General features: G+C 38.2%; 1 protein-coding gene across 12 annotated transcripts in view; it reads left to right on the top strand.

The window, feature by feature from the left end:
• CHL1 (cell adhesion molecule L1 like) overlaps positions 1–25,824 on the top strand; it is a 207,350-nt gene that overhangs the window by 44,006 nt on the left and 137,520 nt on the right. For 9 of the 12 annotated variants that reach the window (XM_007192457.3, XM_057555111.1, XM_057555112.1 and 6 more), the window contains one exon: positions 6,710–6,789. The exons of 2 other annotated variants lie outside the window; for them this stretch is intronic. The gene's annotated coding sequence lies outside the window, so the exon portion shown is untranslated. Of the gene's footprint in view, positions 1–6,709; positions 6,790–15,904; positions 15,929–25,824 lie in introns of all 12 variants that reach the window. One more of the 12 variants, XM_057555108.1, reaches the window with a different exon arrangement.

The raw sequence follows: 25,824 nt of genomic DNA, 5'->3' as shown, positions 1-25,824 counted from the left end.
TCCTACTACCTGGGGAGCCAATCTCCTATTGCATTAGAAGATAATATAAAATCAGACCTAGATCCTGTTTGAGATCTAAAAGATTATCTATTTGATTTATTCTTAACTTAAAACATTGACTTTTTGCTTATTGCTTTCAAAACCATTTCAAAAATGATTTCTATTAATACTTACATGCATTTGACATATTGAGAAAATGGGGGGATGCCCCTGCCCGTCATACTCCAAAGTAACCGGTCCTGCTCCTCCACCTCAGGGTTCTGCACAACAAACTGCCTTCAACTCTTGGCTATAGCTGGTTTCCTAGGAGTTTTGGCAGAAAACATCACCTCTGAGAATTTGTCCTGCAGTTTAGTCATGCTGATTCTTACTTTCAGGTAGTCAACGGAATAAATTATAGCCACATTTGATTGTCGAGAAGACAGGAGTTAAGTAATTTCCTTAAGGTGACACAGCTAGTAAGTGACAGAGCTCATTCATTCTGGCAAATATTTATTGATTACTTCCTGTGTGCTACATGATGGAGTTGAATCAAAATCCAGAGTACCTGAGGATAATTGATATCATTGGTCAATTCCAGATCCTTGTAGACTAGCCATCTATAGGGAAGGAAGGGGTTCTTGGGAAAGTGTATTTGTTCTGCATGATGTTCTCAAATGGTGAAATATAAACCCTCCTTTCTGTGAATAAACTATGAGTTCACTTGCCAAAAATATGTCTTGACCTTTCTGGAAACTATTTCTTTAACATATATGGCCTATCATAGTAATAGAATTCTATTCTGTATGAATTACCTCATTTCTGAGGGATCTCCCCGCTTTTAAGTTTTAACAGTCCAAGTTGTAGAAAAGGTAATTGTATTCACCTCTCCTGTATCCTTCAAGATTTTATTTATTTTGATCTATCTGTTCTGTGTATTCATCTTTACACACTAAAGACTTCTAATCTTTTTAGTCTTCCCTTGTATGTCTCATGATCCTAGCCTCTTGAATATTTTAATTGATCTTCTGTGTACCTCCTTCAACTCCATTATCAGAGAATTTTTTTTCTTGTAATTATAGACTTCTGAGACAAAAAGAAACTCGAAATCACTGTTGACACTCTCATGTTGTAGATGAAGATACTGAGACCCAAACTGGTTAAAAAACTTGCGCTTAATAGGCAGTGTTAATAACAGAGCTAGGAATAATATTTATTAGGTCGTCTGATTGCCCTGGAATATTCTTTACTGATTTCACCATATTATGCTATTAGCATCTTTAGGACAGTTGAATGTATATCTTAAAATGTGATTGGACAAAAAAAATGTGGTAGAACTTAGAGAAATAATTATTATGGAGTCCTTTTCTCAAACTCATGGCACTTGACATGAATGATGTGGTAGGGAAGGTAAGCTAGTAGGTAAAGGCATGGGCTTGGAGTTGCACAGACTGGGTTCACATCTTGGCTCTGGCACTTACTGTGAGTTTGTACAGGCTAACTAACCTATTTGAATTCATTTAATCATCTATAAAATTATGGTCAGTGCCACCTAACTTAGAGGGCACTCTGTTACATAAGATAATCCATAAATTGCTTAGCACAGCATCCAGCATCCAGTATGTCTTCAATTGTTCCTTAGTAGGGGGTCAATAATTTTTTTTTAGTCAACAAATACTAAAACTAATGATCAGGAATAGGGACTCTTTCAGAGTATTCTTCCAGAAGTGTTTGTAGGAACAAATTCAACATCTTCATATTGCTTGTGTAAGCTTTTGCTTGTAAATAATTTCCAAAAGCAAACATTTGTTTGTTTTCATTTTATTGTGCATTTTTTGTTAGGCATATTGAAGAATATCTGTTGTGTGTTCATTTCTACTGTACCACCAGCTTATATCCTAGAGAATATTATGTGCATCACGTATCACTTCCTTTTTAAAAGATACTATATTCATTCAACATAATTGAATCGAGCATCTTGGCACACATTTTTGAGGGTATGGACCTCCATGATTTGAATCAAGAGCTCATTCATGCCAAGTAAATGTCAGTTGATAACAACGTCTTAGGGATATTGACCCAAATATTGACTAGAAGCTGAGGTGCTCTCAGTCTATTTTATAAATCACTAGAAACTCTCCAGTGGTCAAAGATTGAGATTAGGTACTTAAAAAAAAATTATTTTATTTAATTTATTTATTTTTGGCTGTTTTGGGTCTTCGTTGCTGCACAGGGGCTTTCTGTAGTTGCGGCGAGCGGGGGCTACTCTTCATTGAGGTGCACAGGCTTCTCATCACAGCAGCTTCTCTTGTTGCGGAGCACAAGCTCTAGGCACACAGGCTTCAGTAGTTGTGGCATGCGAGTTCAGTAGTTGTGGCTCGCGGGTTCAGTAGTTGTGGCTCGCGGGCTCTAGAGCACAGGCTCAGTAGTTGTGGCGCATGGGCTTAGTTGCTCCGCTGCACGTGGGATCTTCCTGGACCAGGGCTCAAACCCGTGTCCCCTGCATTGGTAGGCGGATTCTTAACCACTGCGCCACCAGGGAAGCCCAAGATCAGGTACATTTTTAAAAGGAAAAAGGAAAGAAAAAATATCCACTTTATTCCAAATACACTACACACATGCACACACACACACACACACACCCGCACACACACACAAAATAGGCATTTTCATTCAGTGTACATTTCATAAGCAACCAGGGTTTGACACCTTGAGAGCCACTGTGCTTGAGTCTGAGGGAGGCAAAAATTAATAAAACAAGTGTTCTTCCTGGCCTTGAGGAGCTCACAAAGTTGCCAAAAAAAATATTGTAAAGAAATCCTTTTCTGTCTCATGAGAATAAGGCATGTACTGTCCACCCAGGTAGCTTATACAGCAGCCGTCAAGGTGCCTATCCTAGGATGTGGTTTCCACCTATTGGCTGAGTTTGAGCTTGTGGGGGGCACTGATCAGGGGCCCCTCCCAGCCTCACTGCCTACCTCTGGGTGATGATGGAGATCTGTGCTGCCCTTCTGGTCACTGAACACCTTCTAGGTCCCATCCCTGAGCTAAGCCATTTGTACATGTTAGCCCTCTCCCTCAACCCTGTACTGCAAGGTAGATACTATTATCCCTTATTTACCGATGAGACAGTTGGAGTTCTGAAAGGTTATGTGATTAGCCAAAGATCACACCGTGAGTAAGTGCACACTCACTTTAGTTTTAGCTCCTCTGGCTCTTTTTCCTTATGCTTCCATGTCTCTTTTGCCAAATACAGTGGTTAATGTGCTCCTTCCGCCTCTATCAGAGTGACAGTCGCACCTATGACTGTCAGGTTAAAGAACTGAAGGACCACTAATTTTTGATATGTGTAGCTTTTATACATTCAATCACTAATTCATCCAAAGTGTATTTTTTTAAGCTTCATTATGTTGCCGATCAGTGGCACTGGGATTACACCGACAATCAAGGTTTGACATTATGGAGCTCAAGATTCACTGTGTTAATACAGAGTGGAAGCTAGCAGGAATATTTACGATAGCCATTGGTCTCTTGCTAATTTTGTCTAGAATGCAGTTACAGTTTACGTATGATTTGCTGTAAATTCAGTGGTAAGGAGAGTTCACCTTGCAAGCACCCTAGGATGGTGCCATGTAGAAAAATTGCACGTTATCTCGAAATAATTCTTATACAGCCAGCTTTTCCCCCAGCATTGTAAGAGATCAGACCATTTCTTTTGCTGAGCACCTATGAAGTCATAGGTTTGCTTGCAGGGGACATATTGTGTGAAAAATACTATTTTCACATTCTAACTAACTTCAGAGCAGCAAGATGTTCATATCAGGAAGGCATGTCGACCTGAATTCAGCTGATTCAAAGCTCCTGCTTTTTTATACCTGCCATGGGTTCACTGTTCACTGGGTGGACCCCAATCCATTTTTTAACTGCCTCTTACTTTGAGAAAGTTCTGTTTTTCCCTGTAGTGTACTTTCTCTCTCTGTTATTTTTTCCTCGAGTGAGTTGAGTTTAACTTAATTAGTCTGATGTGCCTACACTGTAGTTTCTTTCAGTTGTCCTTTTTTTTTTTTTCAATGAAAAGCAAACAACCAACAAGGGCTCAAATGCCCATTTTACTTTACTATGCTTCTAAATTCTTCAGAGTTCCTTTCAGTATTCCTCATTCCTCCCTTAGCATTTGGTAGGTATGTTTATTAATATATCTTAAGTAGAAAAACTTAGGGACTTTGAAAAATAAACAAGCAACTTTTCTCTAAGAAGGGAAAAGAAGCTATTAGTATCTCTAATACTAATATCTGGTGATAGGAGAAAGGGTAAAGGCTTTAAACAAACAAATTCAAAAGATTATATATCCTGCTAAATATAATAAAAGTAGAACCAGAAAGATATTTTCTTAGACTTCAGTAGTGTAGTATGTGTGTGTATGTGTGGACCCTTCTCATAATAATATTTGAGCCTATACTTCCAACATATGTATATCCCAAATTGTACAGATTCACAGTGTGCTAATATTTACCATAAGAAAACAGAAAAGCAGACAGAAATTTAAAAGAATGAGATACAATGTGATAAAAATAACATATATGCTCATATATGTGTATATGGATATTTTAATATCAAACTATATGCCTTAATATATATGTTCAATATCAGTTATACATATATATGTTTTAGTATTACTTGTTGCATTCTAAGGGATTGTCTGCGTACCCCTTTTTGAAGATCATACACCTACAACATGAAGGAATGAAAGGAGACCTAATAGTACAGAAATAATTCTTTATACACACCGACACCAAACACACACACACACACAGAATGACTGGATTAGCAGCATAGAACTTATATCTGTGATTAATGTGAGTACCTTCTCAACCAAAGTTGAATGAAGCAGATGAGAGCTCAGCAGGCATATGCTGCTGCTGTGAGCATACAAATAAGTTTGATCAGTAGCTACAGACTCCATGCCTGATGCCAAACAACTATCTTGAAATTGCTAAGCGAGAGTGTGGATAATTCAGCACAGGCACTGATCCCTGTTGTCATGGGTGTCATTGACAGAGGTAAAAATGTGAGACCCATTGGGAAGAACCACCTGCAGTAGCTATATGAGATGGGTGGGTTTTGAAGAGGTGTCTTAGAGAGATTTAATATGGAAACCATAAAAGTGGCTCCCTGGCTGTAGAATATACCCAATTTATGACATTCTTTATCACTGGGATAAGTAGAGGACATCCTATATTATATCATTTAACTTTAGCCTCAGTAAATGGGGCGGGACAATCAGCAAATCTAATGTGGAATCCACACGCGGAAACATGTCATTTTTTCTTTTCCCCACGGGGTGACTACTGAAACACAGAGGATTCTGGGTACAACAAATGATGGCCAGTTTTTATATTCCTGTATTTAGAGAAAAAGCTTCTAGTAGCCTGTAGACCTCAATAAATACAATTATACTCAAGCTAAGTGTACCATGATCCCACTGGTTAGGAGCCATATTAAATGTTTTGCGCTTTGTGAGTCATCCATAAACAGTTCTTTTTGTTATAATAAGGCAAATTATAACAGTGTCAGAAGTCGGCCTAAAGGGATTGAAATGAGGTCACTAAACAGAAGTATACTGGGCACAGTCTGTACAGTGTGTCACTTGGTCAATTGGAAAGCAGTGGGGACTATTCTCATACTTGCCAGGGTGGAATTTTTTTCAGTGTATTGGTGTGAGTTTCTCTCCAGAGGCATTGCAATCTGTTTATAACTTTCTGGCAACAGCTTTTGGAATAAGGCCAAAGAGATTGGCAATTAATGCACAGAAAGGAAGTGCGTTGCTTGAATATTTTAGCTATCCTTCTTTTTCTTGAGGCGAAAGATATTGTAGTTTTATAAATCTCTTTAGTAGTTTCTACAGGAATTAGTTAGAATTACTAGATGGAATTTAGCTCTTCTGAATGATACTCATTAAGTTAAGACAACTGGTATGAGAAAAATCTTTGACTTATTTTGACGTCCTTATGTTCAACAGAAAATCTTAGCTTTTCATAGATGTACTCTTAGGATGGCATTCAGAAAAAAAGCTTATAAATAGTCTTTTAGAGATTGGGAGCCAATTCTCAAAGGATTTGGGAATAACATTAAAAAGATTGTATATCCTGGTTGAAACACTTCCTTCATTTCACATGTTGATTTTTTAAAAGATGGGAGGCTTGATGATAACACACCTGGGTGAGAGATGGCCTCTTGAATGGAAGGTTTATGTTAACTCTGATTCATAGAGTTCTGATCTTGGAGAGTGCTTCCTGATAGAGCTCTCATCGTTTTAGTCTATACAGTTTTATTTTGATAGATTGGTCACAGCCTCAGACAAAAGCAAATGGTTATTGTGAAAAACAGTTCATGGAGGACCGCCAAGTAGAAATTCGCACAAATTGTGGTCTGTTGCAAAATACTTGAATCCTCGAGAAAAGACACGTCAATAATTCTTTCAATAAGGAGAGTAATTATGTGGCTGTTTTCTGCATCTCTGCTTCATTTATTCATAGATAGAAGTCTAGAGGATGTGTTTTATCCTCAGCGACAGAGCAATGCTATTGTTTAGGTATTTGGGAATTTTTTTGAGGGGTGAACAGAAAGAAAAATGAAATCAATTTCTTAAAACAGGGAAAAGGTAAAAATTAAAAGTGGATCCTTAGATGGGAATTATCTCTAAAATTACAACTTTCTAATCTGTCTCTAGGTGCTGTAAACTACGAACAATGACCCTGTGTTAATGCTGCAGACATATCATAGTGGAACTAAAGGGAACTTAATTTCCTGGTAAGAATATTTTCCTTAATCAGGTGCTTTATGCATTTTGAATGCATTTAATCATTGCAATGCTTGGTAGAAGAATATAGCCATAGAGAGTGACCCAGGATATGGACCAGATATATAATGTGAGTTGTTTTTTGCTTTTGGAGTTCCATTAAAATGGCTTATTTTCGAAAGAGCAGAATAACTAAAAGTTATTTTTCTTGCTAGCTGATCTCTGGGCATATTTGAAAGTTGCATCTTGATGATATTTACCTAAATGTCATTTTTAATAGAAAAATGAATTTCTCCATTGGGATCTGAGCAGGTTGGCTTCTTAGGAGGCTTGAAGTTTTAGTGAGAAAACCTATATTTTCATCAGTCAAACAGAGCTCACCCCTTCATGGTCTGAAGGGCTTTCAGCTTCAGTAACTGTCCCTTGGATTTGGATCAGTGTGAAATCTGACCTGAATCCTCCTTTGGAGCTTTTTCAAATTCTTTGTGCAGTACCAGGCTGAATTGTAACAAATTTCAAAGGGTTTGGAAGAGTGAGAAAAAGTCTACTTTTAAGGGCCAGATCCACAAGGATCTGGTTGTGGGGAAGCTATTTAGCCCTTTTAAACCTCCATTTCCAAATTCATAAAATTAGAAAAATAGTTGTAATTTCCTGTAGGTGTGGGTTAAATCAGATTATTTTGATAATGCTTATTAGCACTGTGTTGAGCCCATAGTATTGTTCGGTAAATGTCAACCCTTACTATCATTAATAGTTTTTAAAGACAAAGTAATTTGAGAAAAAAACAGTATTTTTGATTGAAGTATACTTGATACATAATATTATAGGTGTACCATAAAGTGATTCCCTATTTTTAAAGGTTATACTACATTTATAGTTATTATAAAGTATTTGCTATATTCCCCGTGCTGTACAATACATCCTTGTAGCTTATTTTATACCTAATAATTTGTACCTCTTAATCCTCTACCCCTTTATTGCCCCTCCCCCCTTTCCTCTCCCCACTGATAACCACTAGTTTGTTCTCTATATCTGTGAGTCCGCTGCTTTTTTGTTATGTTCACTAGTTTTTTGTATGAGAAAAAAATGGTATTTTTTTCAATGAAAGAATAATATTCTTTTTACTTTCTCAAGAGCACATTTTGTTAGCAAAAGAATGTGATTCCTGTAGAATTAAAATGTTTTGGGGTACATGCAAAATCTTTCTATATGTTGGTTGTATACTGGGATCTTAGTAGCTATAAGGAAGACAATGTGGAAAGAGGTGGAACTCCTTGACTTTCTGAGTCATTGCTAGCTTACCTGCTGCCTGGTAACCAGGAGGGGCCTTCTAAACAAATGTGGGGCTATTCCAAGAAGAGGTCTATGAGGAAACTGTGTGTGTGTTTTGAATAACTTGTGCTCTCCGTCTCATTCAGTGGAGTGATTTTGCCCTTCCACTATATTTAGATCTTCCCTTTGGAACTTGCTGCAAGAGGCTACTCTGGGCAGTCTTTCTAACTCCAGTGAATCTGCTGGTCTATTAGAAGATTAAAAAGCATTTGCGATATATACTCATATTCTTAGAGAAAACTCTTCCTGAAATCTGATTAATCGAATCCTTTGAGGATGATTGGTTATGAGGAGTACATTTATTATGTTAAAACACTTTTATGATTTCATCCTAAATGAATTTCTAGATCCTAAGAAACCTAGGTAAATCTTTTCAGAAATTAAAGGATGAAATACAATGTCTGGGGTATTAAATTTTTAAAATAAGATGTTAGCATGCTACCATGAGGAACTTTAATTGGGGTTGTGTCATGATGATGTATTAATAATTGTGTCTTTTGATGTCATGAAAATGGATGGCAACCTGCAAAACAACTGCTCACTCATAACAATGCATTCTTTATTTTATTGAGTTATGTTTATTTTCTTGTGTTCCTCTTGATGATCAACCAAATCATTATTTAATTCTACAAAATAAGTTCCCTTGCCATCCATTTTCGTTGTAGAGCTTGAGAAATTCAACTGTGCAGCTTCCAGGAGGTCCTTAGGGAATCATAGTCCTAGGAGATATAGGCACACACACACACACACACACACACACACACACACACAAACATACTTTAGCATTAATTTTCTTTTGAGAATCTCTGATTTAGAGAGTCCCCCCATACAACCTCTCAAGAATTAAAAATATGGGGTGAAATAATCCCCAAGACTCTGATTAGACTACAATACATGAATACTGATTTTGCTGTTGTGTTTTTCAACACTCAAATGTATTTGAACTTGTTTACAGCACAGTCTATACTTTTTTTTAACATCTTTATTGAAGTATAATTGCTTTACAATGTTGTGTTCATTTCTGCTATATAAAAAAGTGAATCAGCTATACGTATACATATATCCCCATATCCCCTCCCCCTTGCTTCTCCCTCCTACCTTCTCTATCCCACCCCTCAAGGTGGTCCCAAAGCATGGAGCTGACCTCCCTGTGCTATGCAGCTGCTTCCCACTAGCTATCTATTTTACATTTGGTAGTGTATATATCTCAATGCCACTCTCTCACTTCATCCCAGCTTACCCTTCCCCCTCCCTGTGTCCTCAAGTCCATTCTCCATGTCTGCATCTTTATTCCTGTCCTGCCCCTAGGTTCTTCAGAACCTTTTTTTTTTTTTTTAGATTCCATATATATGCGTTACCATACGGTATTTGTTTTTCTCTTTCTGACTTACTTCACTCTGTATGACAGACTCTAGGTCCATCCACCTCACTACAAATAACTCAATTTTGTTTACTTTTATGGCAGAGTAATATTCCATTGTATATATGTGCCACATCTTCTTTATCCACTCATCTGTCGATGGACACGTAGGTTGCTTCCATGTCCTGCCTATTGTAAATAGTGCTGCAGTGAACATTGTGGTACATGACTCTTTTTGAATTATGCTTTTCTCAGGGTATATGCTGAGTAGTGGGATTGCTGGGTCGTATGGTAGTTCTATCTTTAGTTTTTTAAGGAACTTCCATACTGTTCTCCATGGTGGCTGTATCAATTTACATTCCCACCAACAGTGCAAGAGGGTTCCCTTTTCTCCACACCTTCTCCAGCATTTATTGTTTGTAGATTTTTTGATGATGGCCATTCTGACTGGTGTGAGGTGATACCTCATGGTAGTTTTGATTTGAATTTCTCTAATGATTAGTGATGTTGAGCATCCTTTCATGTGTTTGTTGGCAATCTGTGTATCTTCTTTGGAGAAGTATCTATTTCGGTCTTCTGCCCATTTTTGGATTGGGTTGTTTGTTTTTTTGATATTGAGCTGCATGAGCGGCTTGTAAATTTTGGAGATTAATCCTTTGTCAGTTGCTTCATTTGCAAATATTTTCTCCCATTCTGAGGGCTGTCTTTTCATCTTGTTTATGGTCTCCTTTGCTGTGCAAAAGCGTTGAAGTTTCATTAGGTCCCATTTGTTTATCTTTCTTTTTATTTCCATTTCTCTAGGAGGTGGGTCCTATGACCTTGAGTTTGTGCATAGCACATTAACATAGGTTTATCTATACATTTTAATCATTGCCATACCTATGCATACTTTATCCGAAGATGATACTATCCATACATCTTAACAGAAGGCTTAAGTAATTGAATGATAGAGACTGTATTTTTGTAGCAGAAGGTCACAATAGAATATGTGCTCTGTTAAATATGGTGAGTCGCCTTGGGTCATGTGCCGAGACTGGTTGATGGTGCTTATGTCTACACACAGCTCCTCCTATTGATTTATGGATTTGGGTGAATATTCTTTTATATCAAAGACTAGGCTGCAGGTCCTGAGAGGAGGTAAGAGAGAGTAGTATTTTCCTTTAAATCTTGGTATAGTGCTATTATGTGAGAGAAGATTATAGCTGCCTTCGCTTGCTGGTCTGTGAAGTTGTCATAAAGGTATTGATTATTTTCCAGTGAAATCCATGTCTCCTCTCAGAGAGCACTCTGCATGCTCAGTTACATCGCGGCTTGGCTCCCATACTCTGGGCAGAACAAGATATAACAGCCTGTCCTTTTTGAAATATTCTCAGTGCAGTGTGCTGCATTTACTGCACGTGGTGGTTCATTTTAAATGTCAGTTTGACTGGGATAAGGGATGCCCAGATAGCTGATGAAACATCATTTCTGGGTGTGTCTGTAAGGGTTTCCAGAGGAGATTAGCATTTGTGTTAGTAGACTGAACAAAGAAGACCACCCTCACCAATTTGAGTGAGTATCATTCAGTTCACCAAGGGTTTGAAGAAAATAAGAAGGCAGAGGAGGGGTGAACTTGTTCTCTGTTTGACCTGAGACACCCATCTTCTGCTCTCAGTCATCAGCATTCTTGGTTCTTGGGCCTTTGGAATCATACTGAATTATACCACTGGCTTTACTGGTTCTCCAGCTTGCAGACAGCAGACAATGGGATTTCTCAGCCTCCTTAATCACATGAGACAATTTCTGTAATACGTCTTTCTCTATCCCTATATATATCCTATTGGTTCTGTTTCTCTGGAGAACCTGATGAATGCACTGCACAAATGCAACTTGTTTGGCTGATCCTGCCTCTGTCTGTTCTCTGTTTACGGACCTTACACTAAGTTTCAATTATTTGTTTACACATTTGTCTCAGTAATATGTCTTTGAGGGCAGGGCCCAGTTCAAATATATATTTGCCTTGTTACCACTGAGCATAGACCCTAGCACCCACTAGATGCTTTATAAAGGTAGGGGATGGGGAGATTTAAAAGGAAGAACAGAGGGAGGGAAAGATTCTCCTGATAGGTCACTCCTTGGACACCTACTGGGCTAAATTCTCAGATTGCTTCTCTGGGTCCTATAGTCTAGGCAATCTTGCTAGCAGTTTCTAGTTTCACTTAAACTTGGTTTCTGATGAATTCTAATGTTCCCTTAACTCTCCTCTCTTTAATAGCCCCACCTGGCTAAGAGGCCCCGGATTGGCATTGCCTATGGCTAATTCACTTCAGGACCATTCTGAAATAAAAGCGTGAGGAATTGTTGAATGAGTCGTACCCAAAATGAAAGGCTCTCCTCAAGAAATCCTAAGTGGAAGCTGAGTAAAATTGATCTCCTCAGAAAGAAGTTCCCCTATTTTGAATAATTAAGTGTTGATTTTTCAGCATCTCTTGAAAGGGGGCATTCAGAGACGATAAGATTCCATTGGATGCTAAAATATTCTGCACAATTAATATTGCATATTCCAAAATGATGACATTAAACAGTATCCTTTTTCTTTTCTTTTCTCCTTCCTGTGATATAAGAGCATCAGAACTAGCTCCATGCCCTTGTCCCAGAATTAATCATTCCTCTCCTCTGTAAAAGTTGATGTTTACACCTTTTAAATATTTATGGGCTGTTTTGTTCCTCTATTGTTGTTTATCCACTCTAGAGACATTCAGAAGCCTTGCATTTCTTCCTTAGCCAAGCACTTCATTCCCTCCATCATTCTCGTGGCTGTTCTTTGGATTACCTCCAGTTTGCACACATAATTTTGGTATCTAGGTGCCAAAAACATGTTTGTTTCAACTGGAGTCTTATTACAGTTGCTTTTACTCAAATCACGTACACAAATAAATGCGATCTCTAAAGCATGAAAACGCAGTAAGGCTCCAGAGGGAAGCTGAGATATGCAAATATGTTGTTAAAATGCTACAGGTAGATTTTTAAGTCACTAGGGAAATGGCGTCTCAAAATCAGAAGAATGTAGAATGAGCACTGTGTGAAGAGTTTTATTTTAAAGCCAAGCGTTGTGATCATTTTGCAGGTTTTTGTTGTTATTGCCAGTCTGTTGGTTTGTAAGATTTTAATAGGGTTGGGTTTAGTCTTCTTAGCCATTTTCTAATCATTTACTTATTTTCTCTATGCAATTGCAGAAGGCAGAGCCTTTTTTCAATAGGAAAAATGTTGCTATTCCTTTGCAGAGAAAAGACTGAAGTAAAATGACCATAAAAATATTAAAGACAAAGAGACACTGAAACCCAGCAAAACTTGGGTGATCTTTTTAATAAACAGACACTATCGATCTTATATTGTTATTTAAAAGGACTTTTCAAGTAGCAACATGACCTACTGCACAAATAAAATGTCCATGGAAATATGTAGCACAAGCAAACAAATGACTTAGAGTAGAATCCAATGAAGAGAGAAAACTGTGTTTCCTCAACAAAATGCCATTTTTGCCCTAAGGCAATCCATGTTGGGGAACAATACCGTGTATAACAGTGAGACAAATCGTAGGCATCTCCCCTAAACAGCAGATTTTGTTGAACTGCACATGTGTGCAAATATCTGAGGCCTTGGAGAAGAAGCAAAGCAATGAAATACATCACTTCTGTCACCACCTGAACTGGGGAGGACAGAGGGGCAGGCGCATCTGAGAGCCTGGTGATGAAGCTGGGAAGTAGGAAGTAAATCAGAGCCTCTGATCAAAGGCTAATTTAGCCTGTCATAAATGACGCTGCCATGGAAAGAAGCCTTACGCACAGAGATCAAAGATTGGGGCCTCCACAGACGCCACAACATTCCCTGCCCTAAAAAAAGCAAGAGAAGGAGGGAGAAGGAGAAATGCATCAAAGCTCTCTAAGAACGCTGAACAGTATAATCTCCCCTTCTTAAGGACAGCACGCACTATTAGAAAAGTGAAAATGAATCTTGTTGTTTTTTCTTTTTAATAGTACGTGTGAGGTCAGCTTTTGAGATCGAGAGTAGCTGACACCATTAGCTTAAGTAACTTACTTGCATACAGACTCTAGGCAGTGCTTCCTGTTATTTGCGGCCCTTTCTTGTCTATATCAGGGTTCTTTTCACAACTGGAAACAGAAGGCAAATTATTTTATATTTGAGTAACTATTGTCTTTTGAGTTTGGACTGGGTCAGAGACTTCAGTCCATGTTACCATGCTAATTGTTAACTGCTTGTTAACCGGTTAATCAACCCTTATGTGATTTTTGGTATTTCACTCCGTGTTGTGAGTATAACAAGTTCCTTAACTGTGTACAATATCTCTATACATTATATTCTCCTGTCACCCATACTTTACATATTTTTCAACATTTTAAACCTGTGCCACATGTAAAATGGCAGTAAAAGCAAAATAAATCTTATAAATCACTTTACAGTTGTCTAATATAGGATGCTTCATTCATATGTAGGAATTAAACATTTTTTAAAAATTAATTTATTCAACAATTATTTTTGTTTAACTGTTAAGAGACACTTGGCTGAGGATACAGCAGCAAACTAAAACAGGCAGTTTTTACCCTCATGAAGCTTATCTCTATTAGGGTAGACACATATTGATCAGATTATCATGCAAAAAAATGTGAAATTGCCACTCTGATCAATGCTACTAAGGAGAGTTAAATGGGGATTTGACCTATGAAGGTCAGAGAGAGCTTCTCTGAGAAACTGATGCCTGATCAGAGGTAGGAAATAAACTGGGCCAGAAGGGAAGGTAAGAAGGATCCATTTGATTAGAGAATTTTATTAACACACTTTCATTTTTCTTGGAAGGGAAGTGGTGGTGGAAAAGGGGTCCAGATACAGGGCAGAGGACAGTGCAGTAGATAGTAAACTGATTAAGAGAATGGGTTTGACAAATTAGTTCACCTCTCCGAACCTTAGGCTTCTGATCATAACCCTTACATCACAGAATTGTCTCAGTAAGTGGTAGCTGTCATCGTCATCATCATCACCACCATCACCTTGACGTCTAGCACTGGTTTGTAGTGTGATTTTAGGCATATCATTTCATTACTTTGAGTTCCAACGTCATACTTCTATAAAATGGAGGGTGTTGGATTTAGATTGCAAGTTTCCTTCCTGTTCTAATGGTTCCATGATTTTTTCAGGCAAATCTAAAGCTGGAAATTTCATTCCAGGTATGGGAAGTCTATATGCTGTCAGGTTAGGGAAAGTATTGTTTTAGGGAAGTAGATTTTGAAAAGAAGCACAGTTCCACCTTTTAGCAACTTTACTTACATTTCTATAATCCACATTTTAGAAGTTTCTATTATCTTAGATTAAATTTTATAGCACATATTTCTTCTGCTAAAAAGCCATTAAAGGATTTCGGTAGGATGTTTAATTTCCCATTATGGTTGGTTTCTCAAATCATTCCCTTTGTAATTGTCACGTTTTTACAGTCCTCTTTAAAATGAACTTAATTTTCCAACTAAAAATATCGAGCTGAGTTGGAAATTGAAATTCTAGGACTGTAAAATCGAAGGATAAAAAACGAGCTTTCAGGCCAAAGTTTTCAACCACCATAACATGTAGAAATACCTCTAGAAAAGTGTCTTCTTATTTCTTATAAAATGCATAAGAATACTTCTAAGATTACTTTGGTCAAAGTGAAATTCTATAACATTTCTAAATCTGGAAAATGATTTATTTTACACCTTGTTATTTATTTAAGTACATAAGTGTTTGGTTTGATTGGAGCATCTTCTTCACTCTGTTTATGCTTCACTTAAATTACTCATGTTTCAGCTTTACAAAGTTTACTTTTGTCTGTATTATGTTAAACATTTAATCTTTTTTTCTAGTGCTACAGATATAAGAAAGAATCCAGATATATGTTTTTTCTACTTGGTATTTTAAAAACTCACCCTCATGTTTTGTGTGATAAATACTCTAAGTGCTTTTCTATTTTTCTTTATCTTAACCCTTAGGGAATACATAGTAAACATATTAAATAGACAGCCTAGGGACTACTGTCCCTAAATTATGGGTTAGAAAACTGAGATGTTGACTCATTCAAAGTCAAATTCATACTTACTGAATAAGAATTAGACCTTATATCTCCTAGCTTCTAGACTAGTGTACATTTTACAGTGCTTCACTGATTTGCCAATGTAATATAGATTCCTCCTAACTTAATGGAAGCATGCAAACCCCTGACATGAATTAGATATGGTTAAATTGGTCAATCATTGTCTGATTGGCCTCAACGATTATAGCATTAAATGGTATTTCATCTTGATTTCCTCTGCTCTTTTTTTCTTATGCCATTTCCCATTTTATTGGCCTTGGTATGGATATGCTTTTCATTTGTGAATGTCCAATTATCATGCCTTCATGTTGGATGGAAGACCGATTAGCATGGATTAATTAAGGTAATGAAATAATTACACTGATTATGATATAACTATATAGTAACCAACATTAGCATGGCCTAATTACCTAGTGGTTATGAGCATGAGCTTTGGAGATCTGATTGAAGTGGGTTTGGATTTGACCTTCAATACTTACTAATAATGTGTGCTTTTGTGAGTTACTCAATCTCTTTGAGCTTTGGTTTTCTCTTCAGTAAAGAGGAGATAATAGTACTTACAGAATTTATTTTTTAATAGATGCAATTATGTAAATGCATTGTATTTTCTGCATGGCAAGGCCTCGATAATTATTAACAACATGACTTTTATTGCCCTGGCTATGAGGCTGTGTACCTATCGAATTATGATACAGTCATCCTCCCTTAGCACCACAGTCTTAGAGGATGGGGCAGGTAATGCCAGTTTGGTTATATTCAGGATCCTTCGCTGGGGATTTATTGAACTCACGCTGGAATAACAGAGCTAGTCTCAGAGAATGATGCTACAAACAAACAAGACAGAAGTAAGAGTAAGCAAGATGGCTTGATGGTGTTTGGGTTGCAGAATTCAGAGGCCCGTGGTGCTGGTTCTCCCTCTGCTTTTTATATGTTTTTTGTTTGTGGGCTAATAAATTCCCTTAATTAAGTTAGTTTGATTTGGGTTTATGTGACTCATTAATGAGTCCAATAATACAGCTTTTTAAGAAACACATTTCTTCAACCTTCAGTTAACATTTATTACTCCTAACAGTGTTCTATTACTTATTTATTTACATGGTTATTTTCTTTCTTCCTGTTACTAAAGTGTAAACTCCATTTGGACAAGAACCTACAACACTCTTTCCTCGCATATTGGAAAATCCCTAACACCTAGTAGCCACTCAGTTGATACTGGGTGAGTCAGTGGATGAAGGGAGAAAGAAAGGAATCGTCTTTTGAAAAAATGCTCCCTAGTCAAAATTGCATCCACATTTTTTTCTGAATAGAGTAGGTAAAGATGCAAATTTAACATTCATTGAGAACTTAATGTTGAGTCATTCATCATGTTAGATATTGTATATCTTTTGAGATTGTTAGTATCATCCTCATTTTACAAATGAGAGAATGGAGGAGCAGTGAGATAAAGTCACAGTGGTAGATTCTGTAACGCTCCACTCCGATCAGCCTTTGAGAACCAGCTGTTCCGTCTGTCGCTTGGAGTGCTGCCAGCAACCAGCCCTCACGTGTAAGCACCCAGACAGGGTCACGATTGCCTCAGATGAAGAGAGTACCCCCTTGCTCAAGGTCATGTCTCCTTTCCAGGGAGACATCTACTGCCTGATGTAGAGGGATAAAGACCCAGGACCCTAACCCAAATTAGCACAGCTCTAAGGATCATGCCCACTTCAGAACTCCCTGGAGGGTGGGCTGAGGATTCTCTTTATGCTGTGTCACAGCTCAGCTTTTCCCTTTGTCCACTTCCACTTCCTTGCTATCCCTTCCTCATGCATTGATCTCAGATGGCTCATTAATAGACCAGAGTCTGCTTCCCAGGGAAACAAATGTGCTATGGTAACTTCTGAAGATTCGTCCCCAGCTAGAGAAGAGGCCTCTCTGAGGAGGTAAAGCTGGCTGAGACCCTCAGGCTCGGGGGAAGTATAGCTCTGAAGTCTGAGCAGAGAAAGAGCTAGATTGTTTCTAGGGTCTTAAAAATGACCGTTGTAAAGCTAGAACACAAGATGCTGGGAGGAGAGAGGCTTGAGAGGGTGGCAGGCACCAGACCATGCAGGACCTTGTAAGCCACGCAAAGAAGCTAGACTTGTATTTTCAATTGTTTCTACCCTTTTTTTCTGCTCATGCACCAGGATTCGCCTCCCCCTATCTCTAGCTACCATGGCTCCGCCCTTTGGAGCCCATTTCTGCCCTATGAAATTGTACTTGAATTTGTGTTTTCTTTCAGAATGCTATTTATAGACCCTTTCATTCTTAACCTTCTCACTGGCTTGCTACTATAATTATAGTCTCAAAAAGCAGTTGTTTTCTGGGAAAGGGATGTTTTGAGCTATTAGTTGTGACTTAGTCAATTGTGTGTAGTTTAAGAAATATCTTTCTTTATCCACTAAAAAGGCTAGAGTTCCAGTTGCTATGATTTAAAGGCAATGGGAATATTTCCTAGAGTTTCATGAGATTATAAAAACCTTTTCTGACATTTGAAATGATTATAGTTTATACCACATTGATTTACGAGTGGGGTCATTCAAATGACCTTTAGAATTCAGTAACTTCTAGGTCACAGAGAGGCACAGATGGGCACCATGTCATCTTTGTATCTGATAACTGGCGTGTGTGTGTGTATGCGCACACACACACACAGACACACACACTAATTATTTAGGTATACTCTCTGGGAAAAAGTGTAAATGCTAAAGGTTTTCATTTATTTTGGGCAAGTGTCAGTGCCTGGTGGAAGAAGCTTAGTATCTGAAATATGGAAACTGCAGAGATAAATGATTCATGTATATGCTGCAAGCTGTATCTTCTTGCGTTGATTTCCCCCAGTGTTTCCTGGCAACCTAGCACAGTAGTTCTCACCTTTGACTGCCTATCATAATTTCCTGTGGCACTTTTTAGATCTAAGGCTCTCTGGGCAGCCATTCCAACTTTGTAGGTGAAGCCCAGATAGCTATTTCTTGTTGTGGTGGGTGTGGGTGCTCTTTTCAACCTCTACCCATGATTTTAGTTGACAAGTAGCGTTGAGAAGCATTAGTCTGTTAAAATATCTATAAGGAAGGTACAAAATCACCCCTGGTGGAAAAACCACTGCCCTAAGTAAGGCCTTCTTCCCTACATCCAAAGCAAGAATGCTGCCTTGTACAACTTCAGGGAATACCATTCATTTGTATTCTATGCAGAGTTCTTCCTTCGAGTTGTACAACGGCTGTACATCACTCAAAAGGAGAAGCTCTGCTTTACTGTGTAATGGGTGAAATGACATGCTCTGGTGATATACATATATTTGGAGATTTAATAAAGGACCAGGATATAGAATACTTAATCAAAGTTCTACTGTATTTTTAAACTGCATTCATGAATATCGCTTCTCTTTTGTAGTTTCTTCTCTCTGTCATGCATACACACAAACCGAGGCATGGAACTCTCTTACTTTGTTTAACATGTTTTTAGTTCTAAGCAGAAGCCCAAAGAAAGTGAAGAAGCAAAAGCAGTATTGATGAATGCTGCTGTATAGTTCTAATTACTTCCCTGTCCTTTCAGAAATGAGACCATAGATCCCAGGAATTAAGGTGAGAGTGTGAGAGTAGACAAAGGAAGAAATGTCCTCAGTTCCCAGGCAGATTCGGAGGTGAGGCCAGGAACCTCATCTGTCTTTTAAGTGCTGTATTCCCAGTGCCTAGAAGAACAGCTGGCATATGGTGGTTGCCCAGTATATTTTTGGGATGATTGAATGAGTGAACGACTTGGACTGGACAACCTTGTATTGTCGGCCCTGGTATCTAGGCAAAAGGGAACTACATTAGAAACAAGAACTGAGTCCTGCCTGTGTCTGTGTTTGTCCTTACATGGAAATTCCAGTTCAAGGGAGGACTTAATATGTAGGTGATTAAAGATCTCTCCATGGATTTTCCATGGTGCCTGGCATTCTCACCTTAAAGTTTTGTCCACCTGGGTAATTTTAGAGGTTAAGGCTTCATGTCTTCTCTAACATGGGGGTATTAGCTTTGATTAGTTATGGGATGAGTACCACTGATGGAGTATAAAATAATCATAGATAATCTAAGATTAAGTATAATTAAATAGCAGACATATAAATGAAATACTTTTCCTTTTTCATTCTCTTTTGATACTTTGGATTAAGTCAAAAACTAGTTTTGTGCTTGCATGATTTTATAAATTTTTAACACTTTCTACCATCTCTTTCTCATAAAAAGAGACCAGACTCCAAAATCCAAGATTCAGCTGGTCACAATGTCTGCTTAGAATTTAATTGTTTAGGTTTCAGTGTATTTATTTTTATGGGATGTGGTGCTGATTTCCCATTCTGTAGTAGTGAGAGAACATATTATCTTAAGATATTTTAATCTAAATAGAAAAGTAAGTCAATTAAAAATAAGTGCAAGTAATGCACGCATATGAAAAAAATCATGAATGTATCACTTGAATGGCTTGAGAAACATTGAATTTGTTTATTTTGTTAGTTTGATATCTCCCCTTGAGGAAGATAGACTCTTGGGGAACCCCAGGCTGAGTGGTTCCGAAAGAGGCAGCATGTTCTGGGGATGTGTTTGTATGTCTTTGGGGCCACGTGGGAGATGACAATGGATGCTGGGAGAGGGCGGCCCCCAAAAGGGGGTGGACAAGCCCTGGAAGGACACGTAGGGCCCTTTTAAAGGTCAACTGCATCAACTTCAGCTGTTCAGTTCTTCTCACACGGGTATCTGTCCAGGCAGCACCAACATGCCTTCTGGTTTGAGAGGCCTGTGAGAGTAAGAGGGACTATTGTTTCATTGGGCAGTCAGTCCTACTATTATGAGTCATGGAATTCTGAGTCATGCGTCATAGGAGTCAGCAGGACCTCAGCTGTCCTTTAATTCAACCATTCTTTTGGGGCGTGAAGGCGTTTGCATTACCATTCCCATACACGGTCATCAACCTCTACTTCACCTCCTCTGATAAGAGGGCTCCTTCCTGAGGCTTCCAAATCCATGTTTGTGTAACTCCAAGCCTCGAATCTCTCTCCCAGGAATTTTCATTTGTTTCTCCCAGTTCTGCCCATTGGGCCCCTAGAAAACAAAATCGAATTCCTTTTCTGTGACACTCAGATGTTTGAAGAGAGGTTTTATGTCTCACTTGAGTTATCTTTTTTCCCCAGAAAACATCCCCAGCTCCTTCAGCCTTTCTTTCCACGAGGTGGTGTCCATCCCACCTCCCACCTTGGGAGCTCACCTCTGAATAAGCTGTATGTCTGAATCAATTTTAAATTTAAGCACCTAAGCCTGGATAAAAATGTCTAGGTGTTCCTTTAGGGGAAAAAAGTAAATTGTGACAATCACATTCTTTATTCTAGATACCAAATTTCTTTTACTATATCCTAGGATTACCAACTTTTTGGCAATTTTATCACAGCATTCATTAACTGTCTTTTTTTTTAAATACTACAATTGCGCCACATCTTCTTTGTTTTAAACTTATGCCAATGTCTTTCTAATAAAAATATGTGTGATTTGTGTTGTGTGTGTGTAGCAGGAAATAGGAATTGCAGGGAAATAAGAGTAAACCGTTAAGTCCCAAGAGAAATTAGACATTTGAAGACGTAGGAAATATCTGACACCATGTGTAAGCTGAAAAGCAAGACATCAGTTTTATTTTTACTTAGCCTGTTCAAAGGAAGTTTTTCGCCGGTTTTGGTCCTTGAGCCATTTATATGCGCAACATCTTATTATAGAGGTCTTGCCTGAATATCCCATCTTGCTATCTCATCCATCTTTGCCTGCTATTGCTCTACCCTATCTGATTTCTATTCATAGCTCTTGTGGCTACCAAGCACTTTATATCTTTTTATTTATGTATTAAAACAATTTACAAAAGCAGGGGCTTTGTCTATCCATAGTACCAAGCACAGAGCATAATATTTGTCACAAGATTTTGTTAAATGAATAATTGCATAAATGAGTACAAGAATGACTTGGGATGTTAATTACATATGTAGATTCCTGGGCCCCAGTCTGGCTGCGGGGCCCGGGATTCTAGGAATTCATCTGTATTCTAAAATTTTAGCAGGGCTGTTTTTGCATACGTGCACACAATGTTTAATACACCAAAAACTGTAAATAAAATATAAAAGGTAAATTTTTGAAATATCCAAAAATGGTTCTTCTCCTTTACATTCTTAAAAGAAGACATAAGTCTGTATAACGCCATTAGAAATAACCACTTCCATCTTACATTTTAAGTCATTTGCATATTACTGTCCAATTTGGGATCACTACCTCCCAAACCATAATATTTGCTAAATCACATTCTCATGCCAGTATGAGAGCAGAGATCCATACATGTATGGGTACTTGCAGACTACTGTAGCTTACCAAACAAACAAGACAGGGAGGTCATTTATAAAAGTTACCTCATCAACACTGGGGTGTAGTGTGTGACACTTGTTCAAAATGTTGATCTCAAAGACTCAATGCATTGGATGGTGGAAGGAAGAGATCTACATAAAAGCTTTCCACGGAAGGAGACACTCTTATTTTCCTATAAATTTCATTACTAATAAAATAAGGGAGAAGAGCAATAAGAAACAAACAAGATTAGGAAAGCCAAAATGGTTTTAAAATGAAATTATTTTTCCCGGACTTTTCCATGAGGTCTCAGCAGCTCTGCAACCACCAGCTTGTTGGAAATCTGGTTTGTGACAGTTTGAGAAACCATTCTGTCTGCCCCCTTTTTTACTTATTAAATTAATTGTACTGAATTTGTTTTCCAGAAATAAATGTGAATCATCTGAACGATGAGCTAAGCTGTTAAATCCCACAGTGGTTTGGTCACTTAGTTCTGCCTCTCAGCTAGCTGGTCTGGACACAACCCATGTTTTTACCTTTGATCATTGTACAAAAAGAAGGTCCAGTACTGCATAATACAAGCCTAATGAAACAAAATTGCATACAAATATCACCCAATACTGCTCTCCACTGAAATGTTATCTGTTTAGCATGATGTTTAGTTTACTTGGAGGTAAGAATTAAATATTGGGTCTTTAAAATGGGGATGAAGGAGGAAGAGAGGGAGGGGAGAGAAGAAAGGGGGGGAAGGAAGAAGAAAAGATAGAAAAAAGGGAGGGAGATGGGGGAGAGAATGGGAGAAACTTCTTATATTCAGAAAACGGTATTTTTTTTCTCCCTCGTGAAGCATCATGGAATAGGTAATGCCAGTTGCTACTAAAGTTGAGCGTTTACTGAGGTTGGGCAATCATAGTCCATGCTTGAATATCATATTCACTACCTGTGTGCCCTCAAAAGGTCACACATTTATTAAGATTTCTTACTTGTAAAATATATACATTGGAGCTGAATGATACTGAAGCAACATTCCAGCCTTAAAACCTATATGTCTCTTTGATTTTTAATGTATCTGTCAAATTTGAAATACAAAGAATAGAATAATTATTTTAAAATGTGAGACACAAAGAATCGGCTCTAAAAGACCTAAATCAAATTTAGAAGGAAAAATAAATTTTGAATAAAATGATAATAATGGAAAGTACCACTATTGATGGAGTATAATTCAGTGTTTAATATTTTAATACAAAGGTATTGAACAATATGTATTCTTCACAACTTCTTCAAGTCAATAATTTAGCGTGAGAGTTTTAATAGCTTAAGTATATTCACAACCAAGATCTGCAGTAGTTACAGGGCATGAATCACACATTTAAGTGCTAAGGGGTGAGCGTCAGGAGCGGTATAAGATGATAGGGAGGAGTAGGGACTGATGCCCTGGAGAATACAGCTTGTTCTAAACTGGAAACCTCTGCTCTACTTGTTACTGAATGAGGTTTGTTTCCCCGACGTGCAGCAAGCCAAACGCTGAGTCCCCAAGGTTTGTCACAGACAGAGGGTTTATTCATGAGGCAGACAAGTGAGGAGAGGGGAGAACAAGGGTCCTCAAAGGTGAAGGGCTTGGGATATTTATGGGATAAAGAAGCAGGGTGGTCTTAGGCATGGGGAGGGATGGTTGGAGGCAAGAAAATGGTGAAGTAATCAGTGTTCTGTGCAGGTGTACCTGAGTTACACACATCTTCATGGGATGCATGTTCAGAAAGTGGTAGAGTTAATGTGAGCTGAGGGTGGGGTTCTGAGCCGTCAGTTGTCAAAAGACGGACAATTGGACACTCACACAGGTCGGTGGTCTCTACCGGTTTGAACTGGGCAAGACTGGCTCCAGTTTAAGCAGTTGTTACTATAGTAACCCATCAGTCAGAGGTGTTATCTATAGGGGCAGTTAAAGGAGTCCTGTGATGTTTTGTCTAAGTAAGCTGTGTGAAGTTTGGAGGGTATGCGATTTGCAAGAACAATTCAAAGGAGTTTAGTCAGTGGAGGCCGATTACAGGATAGTATTTATTAAGCAAGTTATAGTTTAAGGGATCTAACTGATGACTGCCCTTGATTTCACGCCCTGGAAGATCATTGCCAGGTGCCAAAGCAGGACTAGTCTTGTCAGACTTTCTACATTTTCAGAGAAAGGACAGAAATCTGAATTTTACTGTTAAAACTCTTAATGTTTAAGCAATGGAAGCTAATTCAGGCCTTCAAAAAAAGTCCATGTGGAAGGTAAACCAAAGACACCTGTGAGCAGAGTTTGCCCCCCACCCAGCCCCGCTTTGATTCAAGGGTTTCTGAGTTGCCTTTTACCCATTCAACTACCAGGTAAACTGCTATCAGCTGTCAATCCTTAATGACAGTTTTTTTTATCATCTCGTTCAGATGTTTAAAGAGTATCCTTCCCCGTAGAATTCAGAATGGCCCTGAAACACGAGGACCGTATAATATTCAGTCCAAAACATAGTGCAAAGTGAGGGAAATTTGGAGAGTAGATTCTTGTGTCAATTTCCCTGCTAAATGATTTGCACCCAAGTAGAATCCCGATGCCCAAGCAGCTAAGCTCCTCAGAAATGGGAATGAGCTGCCCTATCGACCAGCTTCTGTCCACTCTAGTGCCCTCAGACTTGTGGTGATTCATCAAATGAACTCCTCGCCATTTGAAGGAGCTAATTCAGTCTCATCCCCAGGGTGGTATTGATGCATTAAGAGGTTATGGCTCTTGGAGTAGTTAATGAAAAAGAATGCAAGGGACTTGTTGAACATTTAACTGAAAATTTGTCATTTTATACTGTGATGGTTCTGAATTTCGACATCTTCTTCATTGTTTTGTTGTGGCATGTTTCTTGTTGGTTATTTTGTTTTCTTTTAAGAAAGAATAATGTTAGAGAAAGGAAATGCTCATTTGTTACTGGAAACTTACAGTGATGGGATGTTCCAGACAAAACATAAGAAGTCCCTTGTTGCCACTTGCATTTGTCACTGCTCCAAATCTCTCCATCTAGCTAAGATTTATTCACATAATTGATTTATGGAGTCAGTTTCTCAATGACAAGAATTATGTTATTTTTTATTTATGCATGTATTTGCTTTTGTATCTCTTACTTTTAGATTTTTACAGACTCTAGAACATAGAGAACATTCACCATATCTGTGTTGGCTAGTGGGTGTTTAAAGAGTGATTTTAAGGATGCCACAGTTTTTTTGCTTTGTTCTTGGCTGCATACAGTTGTGTAAGCTATTTTGAATATATCCGTGTGCGGGGCCACATGATGGTAGTGCAAAGTGCCAATATTAATTTGAAAAGAATGACCTTTTCCTGTGTGTTCCTGTCCAGTGTCAGCTTATCTAAGACGGATAGTGTTGATAGGCTACACTATCACTGTCTGAGGATAGATTTGCAGAAATGCCTGCAGTTTTCTGTTCTAGTTTCTTTCTCCCTTGGGTGCTTTCGCTCTGGCGCTGTCATTCAGACCTTACTATAAGGATAACCAATTAGTCGTTAAATGAGTTGAATGATTCTTTTTATGTACTCTGTTCAAATGACACTAAACTCATTGCCACATGACTAGGACAGGTGAATTGTTTCTTTCTGCACTTTTTAAACAAGCCCACGTAGTAAATAATACTGTTCATAACCCCTGCCTTTATTGCTCTCTTTCCTACACCTAGGGAATCATTTTGAAAATGAACGTGTAGAGGCCCTATTTGTATTCCAGTGGAAATAAGAACTCGGTAGTAATAAAACTGTGTAGGTTTTCAGATAAGCAGGTAACTTAGAAAGGGAGAAGTAGTTTTGAAAACAATACTACAAAAGATCAACGATGAG

Source organism: Balaenoptera acutorostrata, chromosome 10, assembly GCF_949987535.1.
Source record: "Balaenoptera acutorostrata chromosome 10, mBalAcu1.1, whole genome shotgun sequence".
NCBI lineage: Eukaryota > Metazoa > Chordata > Mammalia > Artiodactyla > Balaenopteridae > Balaenoptera > Balaenoptera acutorostrata.
The sequence above is the reverse complement of the archived record's forward strand: the minus strand, read 5'-3'. Positions and strand labels throughout refer to the sequence as shown.